The sequence below is a fragment of the Propithecus coquereli genome, unplaced genomic scaffold (assembly GCF_000956105.1).
Source record: "Propithecus coquereli isolate 6110/MARCELLA unplaced genomic scaffold, Pcoq_1.0 Scaffold104, whole genome shotgun sequence".
Classification (NCBI taxonomy): Eukaryota; Metazoa; Chordata; class Mammalia; order Primates; family Indriidae; genus Propithecus; species Propithecus coquereli.
The window spans coordinates 6,756,461-6,761,343 of NW_012134303.1; the positions used below are offsets into that span (position 1 = coordinate 6,756,461).

General features: G+C 41.7%; 1 pseudogene across 1 annotated transcript in view; it reads right to left on the reverse strand.

Annotated features, from left to right (window-relative positions):
• Positions 1-2,450: 2,450 nt before the first annotated feature.
• The window catches only part of LOC105810642, a 4,754-nt pseudogene continuing 2,321 nt past the window's right edge, over positions 2,451-4,883 (reverse strand). The window contains exons 2-3 of the transcript XR_001137507.1: positions 3,255-3,312; positions 2,451-2,690 (exon numbers count right to left, since the gene is read on the reverse strand). The product of XR_001137507.1 is annotated as a 40S ribosomal protein S2 pseudogene (transcript). The remainder of the gene's footprint in view (positions 2,691-3,254; positions 3,313-4,883) is intronic.

The window sequence follows — 4,883 nt, forward strand, 5'->3', positions numbered from 1 at the left end:
AAAGCATGAACACAATCAAAATAATGAACATAACAATCACCGCTCCCCCAAATTTCCTCAAGTTTCTTGGTAATCTCTTGCCTATGCCCTACCCTGTCTTCTACCCTGTCCCCGTCCCCAGGCAACCATTGATCTTCTATCACTACAGATTAACTTGCATTTGCTAGCATTTTCTCTAAATGGAATCATACAGAATGTGCTCTTTATTTGTATGGGTTCTTTTATTCACCATAATTATTTTGAGATTCATCCTTGTTGTTACATGTTTCAATAGTTCATTCCTTTTTGTCGACCAATTGTATTCCGTTGTATAGATATTATACAATTTGTCTTTCCATTCACCCACTGATGGACATTTGGGTTGTATGATGATCAGTTTTATGTGTCAAACTTGGCTAGGCTGTGGTCCCAGTTATTGAATCAAACACTGGTCTAGGTGTTGCTGTGAAGATACTTTGTAGAAGTGATTAATGTTCATAATGGGTTGACTTTAAGTCAAGGAGATTATCCTAGATCATATTGGTGGGCCTGATTCAATCAGCTGAAAGGCCTTAAGAGCGGAACCAAGGCTTCCCCGAGGAAAAACAAATTCCACCTGTGGACGGCAGCTTCAACTCACGTCCAGAGTCCCAGCCCACTCTTCCCGATGGCCTGCCCTATGGACTTTGGACTTACCTATCCAGCCCCACAATTACATAAATCAATTCCTTGTAATAAATACCTTAATATATTATATATGCTTTACTGATTCTGTTTGTCTGGTCAAACGCTGACTGATATAGGTTGTTTCCAGTTTTTAGCTATTACAAATAAAATGCATGTGAACATTTGTGTACAAGTCTTTGTATAGATGTACATTTCTTGTGGATAAATACCTCAGAGTGGAATGACTGAATTATATGATAGGTTTCTTAAGTTTTAACGAAACTGCTAAACTGTTTTCCAAATTGGTTTACCATTTTACATTTTTACTAGCAATATATAAAGCTTCTGTCTTTGCTACATCTTCACCAACACTTGGTATGGTTGGTCTTTTTAAATTTTAGACATTCTCGAATGTGAGGAGTGGTTTCTCATTGTCGTTTTAATTTCCATTCCCTTAATGACTAATAATGTTGACCATCTTTTTGTGCATTTATTTGCCAAATGTTTACCTTCTTTGGTAATGTGTCTGCTCAAATCTTTTCCCCATTTAAAAAATGAGGTTATTTTCTTATTATTGAGTTTGAGATAATTCATGTATTCTAAACACAAGTCCTTTATCAGACATATAATTTGCAAATATTTTCTCCCACCTTGCTTTTTCATTCTTTAGCGGTATCGTTAAAAGAGAAATTTTTAATCTTTGTGAAGTCAAATTTATCAATTTTTTTCTCTTATAAATCATGCTTTTGGTGTCATATCTAAGAAATTTTTGCCTAATTCAAGGTCACAAGCATATTCTCCTATATTTTTGTCTAGAACTTTTACAGTTTTAGGTTTTATATTTAGGTCTATGATCCATATTGAGTTAATTTTTATATACAGAGTGGGATATGAATCAAAGTTCATTTTTGTGCCTTTGGATATCTAGTTTTTCCAGCACCATATTTTGAAAAGTCTATCCTAACACTCAATTGCCTTACCGATTATCAGGTGAAGAAGGGCATAAGCGATAACTATAACCAGGAGGATTGACAGGGTGAAATGGACTGTCGCCTTGCACACAATGTTCGATGCAGGGCTGGGTTACAAAAGAAACATAGGACCTCTGAGTGTAGAGCTATTAGTTGTACCCTGTAGGTGATCCGAGAGCCCGGCTTCTCCAATTCAGAAATCACGTACAGAAATACTTGTACCAAATGAGGTTTAGGCTAACACACCCAGCAGTAAGACAAATTAACAGAAGAGGCAATAGCCTGGGGAAATCCTCACTAAGGAGTTGTCCCTCTATCCTAGAGACAGAACAAATCACCAAAGAAAGATTAGCGAAAAGATCGCAATTTTGATGTTTGTCTTTTGCTCAGATACTTTAGATCGCCTAAAGGCTGGCCCCTCCCCTGGGGGCTACACCTCTTTACTTTGGTATGATGGACCCAAGGTTTTACTTACGACAATTTTAATGAGGTGTGAGTTGTTAGAGGCACTTCATAGGGTCCCTTCCACTTCTCTGCTTCCAACTGGGGAAGGGACCTGGAAGAGGCAAACTCATGTACTGTGGTTAGCACCAGACCCACTCATCTGACATACTGTTTTACTTATGGTTATGTTACCATACTTACCTCAGGGTGCTAGGAAGGGTCTCTCATAAACTATTTCTTAGGGGCTTAGCTTAAGCCTGCTTCTAAAGAGCTACCTTCATGCAGAGGAGGGCAAGCAGGAATATCCTATCCCACTTTAGATGGGTTTCCTGTATCAATCCCAGGATACATGCAATTTCTATTCTTTGTTTACTTGCTGGGTTACCTCTGCTACAAAGGAGGGTCTATTATCACTCTTGTGAAATGTCCAGGGCTCCGTGGAGTGTGCTCCCAGGTCCCGTTGGCAATGGGGTGTCTGTCGATGTCCTTGCTGTAGGAGGAGGAGCTGCTGAGCCATCTCTGTTGCTGTCTGTCCACGGCCTCCGTCACCAGCATGTTAGTCTCCATTTGCTTGGCCTCTTTTCCTGGACTGTCGATGCCCCTCATCCCATCATCCTCCAAGGCCTGTTCCTGTATGCATGCAGGAACTCCGTGTAGGCCCTGTCAGCTCCTGGTAGAAGCCCATCTCAGAGTGAGTTCCTCCGGAAGGATTCTGGTGACCTCAGATGCTCCTTTCTTCCCTCCAGGCAGGACAAGCCTCTATCCAGCCTTAAAAGGTATCCACCAGTAGAAGACTAGGCATCTGAGTGAAACTGCCAATCATCGAAAGGGTGGACCCCCACATGTTGGGCTCCCTGTGTAGTGGGTTGCCTTTCTGTCCTTGCACCGCCCCAAGCACACAAACAGTTAGTTGTAAATGGGGTCCTCTCAAATGAGGTCCCACCAAATCCATCAAGGCCTCACGCTCCCAATGTGCGTATTCATGTAGGTGCCTCATAAGAGGCTGAACCAAAGCTTTGAGTAGGAGATGAGTCTATGAGAATTCTGTCTCCATTTAGCTGTGCCATCCCAAATGTCAGAGCCCCAGTCTTTAGTTTTTAAGGGATCTAAATCTAGCAGGGTATCAAGTCCATGAGCAACAGATCACCACCAGTGGCCTCCTTAAGCTCTGCTAGTGGCCTGACTTCTCTTTGCCATGCTGGCCACCTGCTTGGGCTCAGCCATGGCCTGTACTGAGGCCGAGTCCAAACCCCTTGTTTATGAGAAAAAGAGTATGAGGTCCAGAGATAAGTTGGGGGTAGCTCCAGGTGACCAGCAAGCTCATAGCAGAACTGAGAACATAAACCAGATCTCCTGAGCTTTATGTTCGTCCTACCAAACAATATTAACTTTCAGAAGAGTGGCTTCCCAATTTCTTAGATCACAATTCAGAGGAAAAAAGTACATTTTACACTGGACACAAAATTTACATGAAATAATACTTTGACATACTGCATTCACCCTACCATTTCCTATTCTGTTCTCTGAAACCAAATCAATCAATCAATAAACAAACCGTCAGGGGCAGAAGCCACAGATAAGAACTGAATGAAGCCAGCTGGAGAATGTAACGCCTGAGAGGGGTGCCACATGAGAGGCACTTGGGTGCCTACCACACGGAAGTCAGAAGAGGCCAAATCTGCCCTAGTTACACTAAACAGCCATACCTGTTTCCCCTAATTGCAACATCACACTGTGCCCATTCTGGAGAAATCAGAAGTGTTAGATGACAAAGACAGAAGAGCAGACAGAGCTCAAGTCCCTCTGGCCACAGGACATGCCTGAGTTGCAGGAGTCCAAGGAAAAAATTCCTGAATTGGATATGAAGTTGAAAACTGTAAGTAGGACAAGACTGGATGGAACTTGGTGTGACATAAAAGTGGCTAGAAGAACAGGGACATTGCACACACAGCACCATTCAAGGGAAGAGAAGCTGGAGCTAATTTAAAATATGAGCTGAAGAAGAAAACATTTCACGTTTGCCCCCTATGTTCAGATCCCTCAATAACCTCTCTACGTTTGTCAGTCCTCAAAATTCTGTTACCCTCGTGCTTTAATCTTCTTTCTCTAAAGGTCACTTCTTTGGAGAACTGTACTATTAAAAATTAAGTATCAGTTTTATGCTCCCTCTTGAATCTATATTCCTGTCCTGACTTCTTTGTCTTCTTTTCTGTGATTTTCAGCAGCCTAAAACAGGATTTCTCAACCTTGGCACTATTCAGATTTTGAACCAGAGAAATCTTTGTTGTTGACGACTCTCCTATGCAGTGCAGGATGGTTAGCAGCCAGATACTTGTAGTAACCCGCTTGTTACAGTAACGCAGCTGTGACCATGAAACATATCCCCACACATTGCCGAATATCCCCTGGGGGGCAAAATCACTCTGAGTTGAGAAACACTGGGGTATAGAAATTGTTTTTTGTCTTTTCGGGTTTTTTTTCGGGGGGGATGATCTTGTTTTCATTTTAAACTCATTGTCCCCAGTTTCAATGTTATTATTCTAAACTGTCTCTCTATTGCCAAATCATGTTTGTGTCAATGGTATCACCGTCCTTAAAGTCATTCAGGGTATCAGCTTTGAAGTCGTCTGATCTTTTCTTTTTTTTTTTTTTATTGTGGAAAAGAGGTTTATCTTTTTTCCAAAAATTGCCCCAAAGTGAGGCAAAGCTCTAGCGGATGCGGGCGTGTTGTGTAGGCATGAGCAGTACTGCCCTCACTACTCATTCATGGGACAGTAGCGCTACCCCAAGACAAGGATGGTTTATTTTTTAATATCTTTCACT